Raw genomic sequence first — 16004 nt, forward strand, 5'->3', positions numbered from 1 at the left:
CCCGAGACAGCTGGAGAAAAATTAAACTCCTTATCCCCAAATGAAGACAAAGGAACTTTCAAGGGTTTGTGCCATTTCCCTTCAAACAGGGACAGCCCCCAGCTTTTCTGAAAACATGTTCATTGGTGTCTCTGGCTCTTCCGTTTCCCAGCCAGATCTGAATTATATTGACAGTAACAAAGTCACTGATGCGCACTGGAACTAAGCATGAGAATTTCTTGTTTAAACAATAAGGGGCCAACAAATTTCAGGATCTGGAGAAGCTAAGGCTCAAGCCAGTTTCTGTTAAATAAGAATTCATCTGGTCACTTGAATTTCCTTCTCACCCTCCCGAGACATTATGTGTGATTGGATTCAGGCAGTTTGCACAATGTAGTGGATCCACTAATTGCTCCTCTGCTCACTATAAGCACAAATGACTACACTGGTTGGAAAACCAACCCAGGGAATAGACTATGAAATTGGTATTGAAGCTTTGGCAGCAGACTGACTGATCAGGATACTGAATGAAAAGCTAAAACACAAAGCACAGCTTGTTTTGTTTTGTTTGGTTTTTTAGACAGTAATTTCTAGTGGCGGAGACAGATGTTTCTTGAAGTGGCAAGAGATTTGCAAAGCAGAATGTTATAGCACTTACTGTAATTGCTTTATTAATATTGTATGTGTTTACGGCTTCTATCTTTTGGCTTGTGGCACCTCTTACTTTAAATGACTTTGGATTTCCTGATGACTGGCAGCTAATCTTTACTTCAGAGATCCTTTGAGCCACATCCCCATCTTTGCTGTGTAGAGTGAAATGTTTCATGTGTGGCCGCATTTTTGTTTGCTCTTCTTACACTGAGAAGCCGTCAGGGGGCACTGGAACGCCCCAGAGACAGCAGTCCTGTGTGTGCAGAAAAACGCGTTGGCTGAGCAATGACCCCCAGGTAGGCACATGCCCACCCCTGCAACAGAAATGATCTCCGTCTCAGGATTTAACGTCAGCTACCGCATCCTGAGAAGGATCTGGGAGATTCTAATCCAGGGTCTTGCAAAGACTGACTCCATTTGGAAGAGTCCAGTTTGCAGTGGGCGCTCCCTAATAAACTCCCTTTTGATGTTTGGCTTATTTCATTTCGAAAAGTAGAGACCATAGTTTAATTTTCTTCCAACGTGTCACTAAAAAGAGGGAAGCAAAATGAATATGGATATAAAGCTATAAATGCACATTAAATTTGGAGTTGACAATTTCTGAGGTTTGCTAATTGCCCACAGCATGGTTCCTGGCTCTCCCTGCATGGACCCTCCCAGGCCACTGCTCTTTGGGGGGCCTGCTCCCTGGATTTCCCTGAGGGAGGAGGGAAAGAGGTTTTTTGAGGGGAGTTTTAGTCTCACTTTTGTGGTCGACATCATTATTGTTGTAACTTTCATGAGAACTGCCCCTAATGACAGCCTGTGGGTTAAATGCAAGCCCACTGAGCAAAAGGCCAGAAGAGGTGAGTGAAAAAGTAGCAAAGCCATCAGAACAGACTGATCACTCAGTCATTTCTGAGAACTGCTGGGACTTCCTTCTGAAACCAACCAGCAGCGGAGGGCTGGGCTGAGCTGGGCCTGACGTACTCAGCACCACGTTGTGACAGCTAAATTCCTTTGAGCACATACGACTGAAGGCCCCCATACTTCACTCTTGAAAAAGAAGCATCTTTCTTTAATTCATGTCTCTAGGAGAAAGCCTACTCAATATTTAATTTTAATCGACTACGTCACTTTTTCTTCATGCCAAGAAATAGCCCTCCAGTTATGCATAATTTATTGTAGTGGACAAGACCTACATCAGTTTTAGAGGAAATGCTGTTGAGAGGTAAGGGAGGGGCAGAGTCGCTTCCCAATGACATTTGGATTAGAGCATTTTTAAATCAATCAACGTAGATTGTTCCTATATAGACAAATCCTTTGATGGAAAAAAAAAAAAGAAAAAAGAAACACCAAACTGTCATAAGAACATGTAGGTTTTTGAATAGAGCATGTACAAGCAGCATAGATAAATGCAGCTTAGAGCTCAGCACAGACACCGTCCTGTGCTGCAGGTTCTTGGTAGGTGCCAATGGCCCTTCTTGACCAGTGTGTGTGAAATGGCTTTAACACAACAAAAGGCAAAGAAACAGGACCACATATGACATATATATTTCCAAGATGCTCCATTATTGTTGCCTTTAGTTTGCAAATATTAAGAAACTGAGCCAACAACTTTTTCATTTTTATGGTCACAAAATATGAAATGATAAATAATTACTGGATCAACCCTGACAACTCTACAGTCACACTGTTTTTATTCTTCCATAATCAACATCTCCCTCTTCCAAATCTAACTGAATTCCTCTGCTTGAAAAGGACCAATGCTACTCTGCTCATTCAAATAATAAACAACAGGGGATAAATCTCTCTATTGAAGTTACATTTCAGGTACTTAAGCTAATAACATCTTGCAGGTAAACAGATTATTTATAAAGGCCAGGCTAACATATAATATTATTAAAATACTGTCATTCCCTCAAGCTGTTCAACTACACAACCAATCTGACACATTAACATACTGCATAGTGAAAAGGCGGCACTTGCTACATTTTCCCCAGATTTTGTTTCATTTAAAATATTGTGTACAAAAAAAGTCATATTCAAGATATTGCTTATCCACAACATCCCTGAAGTGCTTTGACAGCTATAAGACTTTTTTTTTTAGTAACTGAGCCATGTATATATGCATTACCATCACTACCCCCTTTTTGGTATCGCTTAGCAGCATTAAATTTCACTTTTCCTTATGGTTATGGTTAGTTCTTACATTGTACTTTTTTTGTTTTTTTCTGTGTGATAACCAATTTTACAGATAGATACTGCTGACCAGAAGCTACCATATCTTACCTGTATTTTACATCTGATGCCTTCCTGGTTCACAGTGAAAAATTTTCCATTAAGAAAGGAAGGAAAGGAGGGAGGAAGGACAGGAGAAAGGAAGGGAATAGAGAAAGAAAGAAACTCATGGATATTTTCCCTCCACTTTCTCATTTTTTTCAGTTCCAAGATGTGCATTTCTCAAGAATATTATGTCCCCTGGTCTGATGAGTATTCCCTTTCAATGAAACCACAGGACATAGCTGTTGGGCACAGAAACTAAATGTCATGAATTCAGTGCCCTGCTACTTGGCAGCAAACTCAGCTGCAAGCTTTTCATGTAATGTTTTTTTCACCTTCACTCTCTTACTGTGCTTTTTTTCAACAAAAGTTAGACAGTAATAACTAGTACATTTACACACCACAGTTAATGATTGTAATAGTATAAGGTAAGAGGATAAATACTTATTAAGAAAAAAAAGTACAGTATAACCCTACAATGAATACAAAAAAAATTATTTCAGCAGTTAATGAAAACATGGATACATTTGACAGAATTACTTAAGGGAAGATAATCGCTTGCATGCCTCCTGGGGGCAAATTAACTGGGTGTGTATGTGTTTAATCCTTTCAAGACTATAAAGTATAATTGTTATAAACTGCCAACCCCCTTGCCTCCTACCCAAGTCTGACTAGGCACCCCCCCAGTTCTATCTTACCTTTTGGGAACTAATTTGAGTTTCTTTTCCCAAGATGCACCACAATGTCTGCAGGAAAGGAGGCTAATAATGCCTTGCTAGGAAATTCTGGATTCTGTTCCCTGGGGTTAATTGTTGATCGAATAATGGACAATCAGAGCAGTAGCCATTTGGATGAAGACAAAGGAGGCAGGGCCTGTGGAGAGAACAAAGAAACAAAGGACACTTTCAGAAAACGTTCCGTAGATGATATAAACTCATTTCGCAATATTAGTACTTTCATGTCTTTTGTTACTGAACTCTATATTACTTTGCTGGCCTAGCCTCATTAAATAATATATATATATAATATATTATATATATATAGGAGTGGGCTTTCCATGGTCATCTTGTTCCTTGCTAATGCAGCCAATGACAAAGCTTTCCCTGGAATACAGGGAACATGAACTCTCAAGGCAAAGTATTCATCATGTAGAGGAAGCTAATCTATCAGACCTCAGTGAGTAAAATAATCTTATTTAAATATATTAGAAAGTAATTTAATAAGATGAGTAAATGAGCAGCTTAGTGCTAGGATCTGACACTTTCTGATTAGAAATGTCATGAGAGTGAAGAAATTCTCTTGAGACAATTAACTTGTAAAGGAAATTCATTTTATAGTTCTAGCAATTTGAGATGAATCACTTAACTGCTCTGGCCCTCAGCTAAATCATAGCATCTATAAAAGAATGAGGTTGGGCCAGGAGGCTACAACTCTAGAATTATTTAAGTTACATTTAAAATTTGTGATGACTAGCAAAAAAGGATAAAAGACATCTTAGAGTCCTGACCATATAGAATAGACTTCAGAAAAGTAGAGTTCAGTTATGTATAAAAATATGTGGGATTCTACTGCCAGAAGCATACACATGTCCCCAAGAATGGATGGGAGACACTAAAATTTTCAAGCACAGAGAGGAAGAACAGGGAAATAATCTACGGAATTGTGTTCCTTGCAAGCAGACGTGCAAATGGAGTTGAGACAGCAGGAGGTCTGCTGGGGCAGAAGGCGTGGTGATGCCTGTGGGAGACAGAAGGAGGAGGAAGCCGGCTTGGGCAAGGGGACCCATTAGACGACAGCGCAGGCTGACCCTTGTGACAGGGAAGCAGGCAGAGAGCAGGGAGGGGGAAGGATGGGGCAGAGGAGTAGGGGACAAACTCTCAGCTAACCCAACACGGGACTGGGGTTAGAAGATTGTTGATTGCACACATCCCACCAAAATGGCCCAGTCCAAGAGTCCCTCCGCATGCTTAATACATTGGCTGGGGACTTCCCAGAGAGTGTGTGGCCTTGTCCCAAAGCTGAGGTGGGGATATCTCAGGATGGTTCTGATTGGCTTTCCCCTAATGAATAGTGATGCTGAGCATCTTTCCATCTATCTGTTGTCCATCTGTATGTCTTCCTTAGAGAAGAATGGCTATTATCAAAACAAAAAACAAACAAACAAATACACAAAAAAACCCCTCCAAAAGACAGCACGCTTTGGAGAGAACGTGGAGTAAAGAGAACTGTTGTGCACTGTTGATGAGAATAGAAACAGATGTAGTCACCTTAGAAAAACAGTATAGAGGATCCTCAAAACATTAAAAATAAAACTACCATATGATCCAGCAATCCTATCTCTGGGAATATATACATATCCAAGGGAACTGAAATCAGGGTCTTGAAGAGAAGCCTGCTTTCCCATTATCTTGGCAGCATTGTTCACAGAGCCATGGAAGCAAAGTGTCCATCAATAGACAGTGTAAACTATTTTTTAATTTAGTACAATGCTAGTCTTTCATTGTGCTCTGTTGTATCTTGTAATGTATTGCACTGTGTGTGAGGTGCTGGTGCATGTTTTCTAGTATTATATATAAACACATTGTTGATATAGCCAGCGCCAATGGATTCAGTTTAAGTGCCTTTTTAAAAAAACTTTTTTTATTTATTATTTTTAGAGAAGGGAAGGGAGGGGAAAAGGGAGGGAGAGAAGCATCAATGTGTGATTGCCTCTCATGCATCCCCTACTGGGGGACCTGGCCTGCAACCCTCAGGCATGTGCTCTGACTGGGAATCAAACCAGAAACCCTTTGGTTCACAGGCCGACACTCAGTCCACTGAGCTACACCAGCCAGGGCTCAAATGCCTTTTGTTTTCTATGCATCAACTCAATACTGTAACGTGTTTATTTGTGTATCTTAAGAAAACATTATAGGTTATCATATCTGTGTATGTTAAATTGATAAATTAAAATGAATGCTTTTACAATGATAATATTAACTATTTTTCTAGTTCAACTACATAAGTATGAAAAAAATTTATAATTTAAAATAAAGACCAAAGCAGAGATAAAGTTAGTAACATGACTGGAGCAATAAAGAGGAAAAATAAAAAGACTGGTCACAAATATATTAAGTGGAAACTGAAATTTGTTGGGGCAAAACAAAATAGTTGTATAAAATAAAAACAATTAAGATATATGACTATGGAACCGTGGCTGCCTATACAGAGTGGATGTTTTAGGGAAGGTGCTTTTGGATAAGATTAACATTTAAATCAGCGCATTTGAGAAAGAATACGGCCATCCAAAATGCTGGTGACCTTCATTCATTCCCTTAAAGGACCTGAATAGAACAAAAGACCGATCCCCTCAAGCAAGAAGAAATTTCCCAGCACCTGGCCGGCGGACTTGAGCCACAGCATCAGTTCTTTCTTGGGTCTCTAGCCTTCTAGCCCACCCTGCAGCTTCTGTGCTTGCCATCTTCACAATCCTGTGAGCCCCTTCCTTAAATAGAGTTCTCTGTGCGTAGGCGTGCTTTTGGTTCTGTCTGTCTGACCGCCCTGACTAATGCACAATGAATCTCACACCATCACCGAGCGGGCAGCCCCGCGGCCCAGCTCCATCATCCTCCCATTCCCGCGGTCAGAGCAGGGAATCGGAGAGCGTCCCAGGTTCCGGTGTCCTTCCTTTGGAGGTCCCTTCTAACGGCTTTGTTTCTGAGAAGGGCTCCCTCTAAAAACTGACAGCACACAGACTGAGGACCTAGGTCCTCAGGGGAAGGCGCGGAGTTGAATGAGCAGAACCTTACCTGTCAGTGTCCCACCTTGGATCCTCTTCCTGGCTCTGGGTTGATGCTGAAAGACAAGAATGAATCTGTGACGTAATGCTCACTCCTCTCCAGGCAGGCTGCAGACTTTCATTATTCATGAATGATATGCTTTTCTGGACAGAATTATTGATCATTTTTCTATCTCTGCTATTCATTTTTAAAGTGGGTAAAAACAACTTGCCATTGTTTCTTCCCTGAAAACTCAAGTAACGAAGGCTTTCCTGCATGAGGTTTTCAGCTGGTATTTCCACCAGGAAGTCCTTTGCTGAAGGACACAATCTTCAGATCGTTAGGAACATATATGCTCCATTCAATGGGATTTGGTGCCTTGAGCGCAGATGGATAGCGGCTGATCAGAGGTTTTCAGGGACTCAGCACTACCTTCCAGGTGATGAATATGTTTATTATCGCAACTGTGGTTATAGTTTCACAAGTGTATGCATATGCTCAAACCTATCAAATTGTATATATTAAATACGTTAAAAACAGCTGATGGGGTCCTTTATATCATGGTGTACATGTCTGTTTTATCTACCCATGTTAGCCAGACATTTAAGAAATTCATACTACTTATGGTCTTAATTCTTAAGATTTTAAGTGGAAAATTCAAGCACTCTATCATTTCCTTTGACTTTTTTCAATTCCTTTGTTAATGCTAACCAGTCACCTTGCCCAGGATTCTCAAATCTTTCCCATTCCAGGGTGAAGCTTCAGCAAAGTTGACAGCTCCTCTTTTTCACTGTATCAATAGTGAAATTGATAGATTTTGAATAGTGAAATTGATATAGGCATTGAAATATTGATATGAACGGTTTGCTTCTATACCATTAATACCGCCAGAGTCACCTACCCAGAATGGACTTAGGTTTCAGGCTCTGCTTCCCCTTATCGGCTCTCCCTTCAGCGTTCCCTCCACACATCCTGGCATTATCTCTGGCATTATCATTTGTGTCCTAACTATATCCCTGACTGATCTTAAAGGCCAGAAGACTCCCATATCTAAAAATACCCTTCGAGGTTTCAGCAAAAATGAACTCCAGGAAAATTATGTCCAGATGAGAAGAAGAGGCTCTAAAAATGGCCCGCTGGCCGCATTTTTTAAAAAGTCACCATCTGTTGATCCTCTTTAAAAGACAGATACATCTGAGGAGACTAAAGGGACACAATTTAGAGGAAAGTAAAGGAACACAGTACATAAGTACAATATGTAAGCCTGAGTGGATCCCATACTAGAGAAAAAAACATGCTGTAAAGGACATTCTGGGTGGGCTGACAAAATTAAAGTAGAGATGGTAGGTAAGTTAAAAATAGAATGTCATGTCAAACTTACTCAAGTTGATAACTGTGTGTGAAATATTCTTTTCCTTAGGAAATACACACAAAGTATTTAGAAGCAAAGGTCATGATGTATGCAACTGAATTTCAAAAGTCTGGGACAAAGAAAAATTTTCATAAGACAGAAAGAGAGCAAATAGGAGAAATGATAAACATTAAGTAAATGTGGGTAAAGGGCGTTAGAGCATCCTTTACTACTCTTGCAACTTTTCTGTAAGTTTCAAATTATTTTCTAATGAGTAATTTTAAGAAATGGCCCACCAATCAGTCCCAGTGAGTTTAAGTCCCCTTGAGATGAACAGATTCTGGCGCCCAAAGCAGCCACCATCACCCCCAACTCTTGAAGTGAGACATTCCAGCTTTTAATCAGTTTTATTAGGTTCTGTCTCAGACAAAAACACTGGGATCTTCTTATTAAAACTCTGGTTCTAGCTTTGTCAATATGGGTTTTAAATAATATTGGGAAAAATCCAAAAATAAAAATAAAAATATACACTATGTATAAAAATGCAAAAATTTAAAACATTCACATTAATATCATGATTTGAAACCTTTATCCTGTAACGTACCAGATGCATAACTTCAGAAATGTTATTTTACTTCCTTCTTTTTCAGTGTCTTTATCTGGAAAGCAGAGATAAACATCCTTGGTCACATGATAAACTAGTAGTTATGATTAAAAATACTAATAAAACCAATAGCAGCTTTATTGGACCTGAAATGTCTCTATTCAGAAGATTCCTGTTTTGTTTGTTTGTTTGTTTGTTTTGAGTGCATCTAGCAAGCTCCTAGCTCAATGATCCATGGGAAACACTCTTGCAAGCCTATAGATTGATTCTCCTTAAGAAGATAAAGTGTTCCATTCTTCTATTTCTGCAAGTTAATGTCACTGCCCCATAACGTGATCTACTGAGGACCAACTCCAGGGCAAACCCGATTCCACTGCAGCCTTTTTATGGTGAACCCTCAGGGAGCCCTTTCACCTCAGGCTTTTCCCTTCCTCCAGGCCCCCCTCCCAGTGCTGAGTTAGCAGATTTCACTTCGTTCTATTTCTCTTCAAAGCTTTCCTACAGTGGGATAAATCTGCCCTGTTTTCCTTTACCATGCCTCTTGTTGACTTTTGGTATGTCTCCCTTAGTCTTCATTTCCTCTCCTAAAATATCAATTTATAATTGTCATTTTCTACCAACAGAAACGTTTGTTGTCAGCCTTTTACAGAATAGAAACAAGTACGCAGCACAGGTACCCAGTACTCTGCACTGTGTGCATCAATGTAAACATCTGGAAAGAAATCTATGGTTGCGAAGGCATGGATTGCATTTGGAAACTGCAGAATGCCAAGTCCGGGGATGAAGGAGGGGCTTCACCAGATTCTTCAGTGAGGAGGTGGAAATTCCTCATCTCAAAGCTTAGGACAAGGAAACACAAGGCTCTGCTGTGTAGCCCCAGGCTGAATATTGCCGAATGATTTTCATTAAAAAAGAAAGAATACAAAGGTTTTGGCACTTGACATACATGGTTGCAAATACATACCAAAATACAGACGTTTTTAGAGAAGTTTCTTTTTAAGCAATTTCTGTCTCAAATACATTTTTCCAGGCGCTATTTTTAAGAAATCCTACAGAGACTTAGCATTTTAGAGTTGCATATAATAAAATCACATTGAGAAACATGAAAAGCTTTTCAAACCATAACATCATTGGAAAAATAATATAATAACCAATATTTCTGCTCTCTGCCCCCTTTGCCCAGAGGAGAAAATACTCATCTTTATTTTCAAGGAGTCAGACATGGGATTTCAAGAATGGCACACAGGCATTAGAAAAATGTCCTTCAGACCTTTGAAAGGATCTAAGGGGTAAATTAGTTCACCTCTCCATTTTACATCTAAGAAACTGAAGCCCACAGGCTGGTCATGAGCTACAGGGCCTGTGCATTCCCCCCATTCCTCAGCCTTGTCTCCAGCGTGCCTCTCCTTCATTACGGCCTCTGCAGGCCTCTGCTTTCCAGAATAACACCTTAAAGCACTTGTTTCTAATCTAATTGTTTTCCTTCTGCTATATCAAGATCTTTTCAACTCTAATGAAAAAATCACATTCTTGTTCACTCTTATGGATAGCATTTGCACTTGAGAGTCCTTCCTTATTCCTTTTCTTTACCTCTATTTTTCTAACAATATTGAACTACTGCTACTGAGTGAGAGGAACGATGAAAGATGCTGAGGACATAAAGAGTAAGACAAAGCTCCTGCCGGAAGGACTCAGGGTGCTGCCTGAGGTGCTCCTACTGTCAGTAGTGAGGGCAAAGCCCATCCACCGGCTTGCGGCTCTCTTGGTTCTTCTGGCCTCCTTCTATTTGATGGACACAATCCAGCTCAGATTAGGTTGCATTTGTTTACATGAGTACTAATATTGCCTGCCATCTCTTGATTCCTAAGTCTGTCCATCCAGCTATTCATCCCACCATTCTGCCGCCGAGGGCAGCAAATTGCCTGATTTATTAGTTGGCCTAGCATAGGCATGTTTAATTTTATCACCTATTTCTCATAATAAATGGTCTTTTGTCCATAGGGTAAATAGTTCTGAGTTATGTAAAATGAAAATCCGGCATACAGTGGTTTTATACTTGTCCCCTCAGGGATGATCATTTTGTTAGCTTCCTCTGCCATTTTTTAAAAGTTATAACATGACATTTAAAAATAGTACCATACAATCAAAGCTTCTCAAAATACCAGGAAAGAATCAGTAAACCTCTAGAAACTTGAGTCTTCATGTTCTTAATGGTTAGTTTCTTAATTAACAGCTTAGAGATCCCACCTGCTGTCAAAATAATTGTGCCATCTTTTCACTTAATTTTTATGTGACCTCAAGGGACTCCCATTTTTTTGCCCTGCCTCTTGGAGACTCACTTTACTTCTCACATTACTGGTCTAATAAAGTGTTTCAATACACACATTTTAACTCAAAGGACAATTGAAAAGAAGGACTGTTGGCTTTGTTAAAATGCAAGAGCCTTGTTGACAGGGAGGAGCTCTGAGAGAAAGGGAGCGGCCTTGTTAAAACTTTGAGCTGTGCTTGAACACATCCTAAAATGATTAAATTGTCTGTTCCGGTCATAAATTATAAGCTGGATAGTATAAAGCCAACTCCCATTGACTAATAAAATGAACAATATTGGGGTAGACCAGATACTAGTCTTCTGTGAACGTCTTCTTTATGAATCGCAAGGTGGAATGTTCTTTACAAGTGATAGTAAACAAAAGTTAGATTAAAAAAATGCCCAGAGGATATGTGATTCATAAGAATTATGGACTCTATTTTGGCCTCCAGATAAAGACTACTGATAAATTACACACACATCAAATGTAGCTTGCTTATCCAGTAATAAATGTTGATGTAAAACAAAACTCAAAATATCTTGTTTTGCAACCTGCAACTTTCAGTTCATTCTGGAAGCTCTGTTACTCAGACTTTAATCAAGGGGAAAGTCTTTATCTTTTTAGATTAAAAAGCAACAACAGAAAGCCCATGTCTATATAATAAAAATGCATTACAGTTCACATGAGAAAAATGGATTCTGGGGGAGACAAGATTTTGTAATGCTGTCCTCCAAAAGGTCAAATTACTGGTACTGCTAAAGAAACTATCAGATAATAACTGCAATAAAAGATGACCTTAGATGCTTGCATTCATGGTTTTATGAAAACCAAAAAATTTGTCTACTTCTGCTTTCCTTCACATAATAGTATCTGATTTTTTATTTCCATATGATTATTTGTACACTTGCTCTTTTCTCTCATCCCCAAAGTACTCTCATTTTGAAAACTTCGATGAAAAAGCTAACCTCTTGCAATTGGCTTTGATTTGCACTGTATGCTGAAAATCTGGAAAGTGCTATGTAATAAAAGGGCCCCAGTTTGGAGCCTGGAAAGCTGGTTAAATATCTGCCCTGAGTGAGCTGTGAGACCATGGGGATTCACTTACGTCTCTGCATGTGAGACTATTGGCCTGGATGTTTTGTGCATTCCCTCCAAACTGTTAAGTTATGACTTTGTAAGCTCTATCCTTGCACTTCCAAGGCGCATTAAAATTACCTCAAGAATGTAAAAATGAGAGAGACATGTCCAAGCCCTGTCCCTAGATTTTCTAATCCGCTATATCTAGGGAGCGACCTGGCCAAGTATATTTTTAAAAGACTCCCAGATGATTCTCATGTGTAGCCAGGGCTGATAACCACTGCTCCATGAACCTGCTCAGGCTCCCATTTCTCAGTACTTGCTCAGGCCTCTAAAACCCTGCACAATATTCTGAATCATCCAATTTAGCATTTCTTTTTACTGCTTACTTCAGTTTTCCTTACCAGATTGTAAATGCCTTTTTCTGTGTTGATGACTGAGTCTACCACTGCTCAAGGCAGGTTCTGGAAAAATTTCTGAAGATCTTTTTATTGCACATATTCTTGAATGGCAAAATACATATAGTTGTTGATTTCATAAACTCCAAATGATGTAAGGGTTTGTTTGGGTTTCTATCCTGTCTTAAAACCACCGCCATTTGCTGTAGTCTACTAATGAGAATCCTGTCCTGTCCCAGGCTGGGAGCTCCATCGCAGTGCGGGCCATCAGTGTTCGCCTTTGTATCCCTACCACCCAGCACTTAGGCCAGTGGAGAAAATGAGTCAGTCATTGTTGAATAAATAATTGAATGAAGGAATGAGTCATTGGATAAATACATTCAAACTCATACCAGTGTACCGATTTGTTCATGGAAGGATGACTGTACAGTCATCTGTATCCTGAGGTGGTGTATATATGTGCGTGCATGTGCACACATAAGCATGTGTGTGCTCGCGCCTGGGTGTATGCGCATGCCTATGTGTCTGTATGCATGTTGTAGTTGTGTGTGTGTGTGTGTGTGTGTTTCAGATGCACAATCACTGTGAGCATCCTTAAGAGCATCCAAAACTTGCTGAGTATTCGAAAGGGTCCCTCAGCGCCTCTTGGTTCTGCACAGCTGGTAGCTCTGCTCTCTGTAGCTATAGTCCTGGGAAATATGGTATTAATACTGAGTGAACAGATGGTGTAGGGTGTGTTACTTAAGACAGTTTTGCCAGGAGGTAAATTTATGCTTTATAAATGTACTTCAAAACTATGTTATTTGATTTAATCACTTAATGCAAAGACAGCTGCATACTATATTTGCCTTAACTGCAGTTATATGGGTTATCTGCCAATCTGTTAATTATAGTATTTTGAAAGGCTTCAGGAAAACAACAGTAATTATACAGATTGGGGTGGGGGAGAAACATTTTTGAAGCCTAAATTCAGACATTCATTCCCAGCTAATACAAACTTACTGAAGATTTAGAAAACCTGTTAGGAAAGTGGGAGTAGATATGATGGTTTTCCTTTCAAAGGGACTTATGTGTGCTCACATTCTCCATCAGTTCCCGCGGGTAACTGCTGGGGGAGATGGGAAGGGGGCGGCACTCCAAGCGGACAGAGCTCCAGCCTGCTCTCCAAGTTCTTTAAGCAACTGGTCAACTCCTTATAGTTAAAAAGAGGAGGAGGAGGAAGATGAGATAGAGGACAGAAAGAGGAGGAAGAGGTTCTACTTTAAGTATGAACATGACTTTGCCCGTGACTTCTCATGCTTTTCCCTGACCTGCTAGCTCCCTGAGCTCTTTGTACCTAAGTTTTCTCTGTGAAACAGTTGCAGTAATGATTAAGCAGATTTAATTAATACTTTATGAAGGAAGAGGAATATTTTAAGCTGAGTCTGACAGCTTCCTTTTCTTGCCAAGGACTACATGCCACATATTTGCAGAAGTCTGGCCCGTTTCCTCTATCCCCTGGGAATTCATATTCAAGGAATTTCACTGCCATTTTGAGAAGAAGATTTTCTGTGGGCAATTGTACTGTGATAAAAGGATTAAAGGGGACCCAGGCTGTCAGTCAGAGAATCCTGGAAAGAGCAATACAGATCATCTGGTCTCTCTCATTTGACCGACAGGAAACTGGGGACCCGAACCCGTGATTAATTTGCCTCCCCAAATTAGTGAAGAAAAAAAATGGGAACTTTGACCAGGGAACCTCTTCTATCAGCTTAGGCATTTTTTAAATGCATCATGCTGCCTATGGAGGCTATACAGTGACAGTAACCAAACAGAAGGAGCAGAGTTTATTTCCATATGCTAGTTCAAATGAGAAGCCAGTAATAACAGCAGTTGCCCTAATTGGCTGCCGAGGGCCTCCCCATTCCACAGCCTCGAGTGCCGTCCACACCGAGAATGGTTCACTGTGGAACTGCGCATCCCAGGCTGAATGCTGCCTACTGTGGGCTAGACACTATATGTAAGTACTTTCCAAACATCATGACAACGAAAACAGCTAACAACCTACAGTGCAAACATTTCACACATGTCAGAGAGGGAAGCTAGCTCCAGAGGCTGAGTACTTTACCTATGGTCACACAACTGATCTCCAGCAGAGTCTCATACTCAAATTTGGAGTTGCTGGAACAAAAGGTATTGCCTTCCCAAGAAGACTTCGGGTCATCCGAGCAGCCGCTTCCATGTGGCCCTGTCTATGCTGATACACAGGTGCCCATCTGACCTAGAGGAGCATCCTTACTTCTGACTTGTGTTAAGTGGAAGGAAAAGATAACGCCATGGTTGGCAGGTGGAGGAGAAATCAGAGGAGGATGGCTTTGATTTTGATACTTCTTAAATCATATTTAAGTGATTATTGTACCTAATCTGCGAAGGAGTTGGGATGTGCTTCTATCATCGGTGGCTCATAGTATTCCCATTTCCTTGAGGCCACTTAGATCAAAGTTATGAAAATGGCAATCTACCTGAGCCTTCATAGTTCTGCTTTGACTTTTATGTAAAAAGGCAAATGTTTTATTAAATTTTTAAAATGCATGCTTATGTTTGATCACTATTTTCATATATTTGGGGCAATATTTTTATTACTGCTCTTTGGCTGCTACTTTCTCTGTTGCTTTTCTGACTTTTTGCCATATCTCAAATTTTAAAATAATTATTAGTCATCTTTGAATAAGGTGAATTTATCCTCTACCAGTTAATTAAAGAAGTTCACACACGAGAGGCCAGCATTCCAAACTGGAGAAAGTCTTTCCAGTTTATACGGAGCTGCTTAATGGCACAGGATGGAGTGTGTGTGTGTGTATCTCTTTGTGGAATATAATAGATTGCAGAAAAGTTTCTGCCACTAACCCAATTACCCATTTCTCTTGTTCCAAAGAATGCATTGTTCCTAGGAGGTTGTGCAGACTCTGGGGAATTCCAGCTGTTTAGAGATTCACAGCCCCACATAAAAAAATCTAGGTGTATCCTGGCATCCTCATTTAACCAGCACTACATCTGGCAACCCTTTTCTTAGATACTGTAATTTAAAGTAAAAAGAAAAATCTCCTACTGTCATCAAAGTTATAACTTGTGTCTGCATCTGCCATTATCATTGTTGTTTTGGAGTGACTGCTGAAACAAGGGAGCAAAGCCAGCTTTATTCAATCATCTACCAAGTGGAAGCCTTCTCTTTATAACCCACCTGTGTTTTCTTATTTATATTTCCTTTTTAAAAATCTAGTATTATTTATTAAATACAGAAAAAAACACCAGACACACTCAAATACAGCCAAATGATTTTTATTTAAAAAAAAACGCAAAGGCAATTCAATAGAAATAGTATTGTCTTTTCAACAAATGGAACTGAAATAATCGGACAGTCATATGCAAAAGTATGAATCTAAACAGATATTATATCTTTCACACAGGCGCGCGCGCGTGCACACGCACACACACACACACACAAAACCCTCAATATGGATTGTGATCCTAAATGTAAAATGCAAAGCTATAAAACTCCTAGAAGATAGTGTAGGTCACTTATAGGTGACCTTGAGTTTGAGAATGAGTTTTTACATGGAACACTAAAAATATGAG

General features: G+C 39.9%; 1 long non-coding RNA gene across 1 annotated transcript in view; it reads right to left on the reverse strand.

Annotated features, from left to right (window-relative positions):
- Positions 1 to 16004, reverse strand: part of LOC129078325 (uncharacterized) — a 107241-nt gene that overhangs the window by 62952 nt on the left and 28285 nt on the right. The window contains exons 2-4 of the long non-coding RNA XR_008529952.1: positions 8606 to 8660; positions 6681 to 6726; positions 3591 to 3765 (exon numbers count right to left, since the gene is read on the reverse strand). This is a non-coding gene — a long non-coding RNA (uncharacterized LOC129078325). The remainder of the gene's footprint in view (positions 1 to 3590; positions 3766 to 6680; positions 6727 to 8605; positions 8661 to 16004) is intronic.

Source organism: Pteronotus mesoamericanus, unplaced genomic scaffold (genome assembly GCF_021234165.1).
Source record: "Pteronotus mesoamericanus isolate MK-2021 breed Mesoamerican mustached bat unplaced genomic scaffold, CSHL_Meso_final contig_73, whole genome shotgun sequence".
NCBI lineage: Eukaryota > Metazoa > Chordata > Mammalia > Chiroptera > Mormoopidae > Pteronotus > Pteronotus mesoamericanus.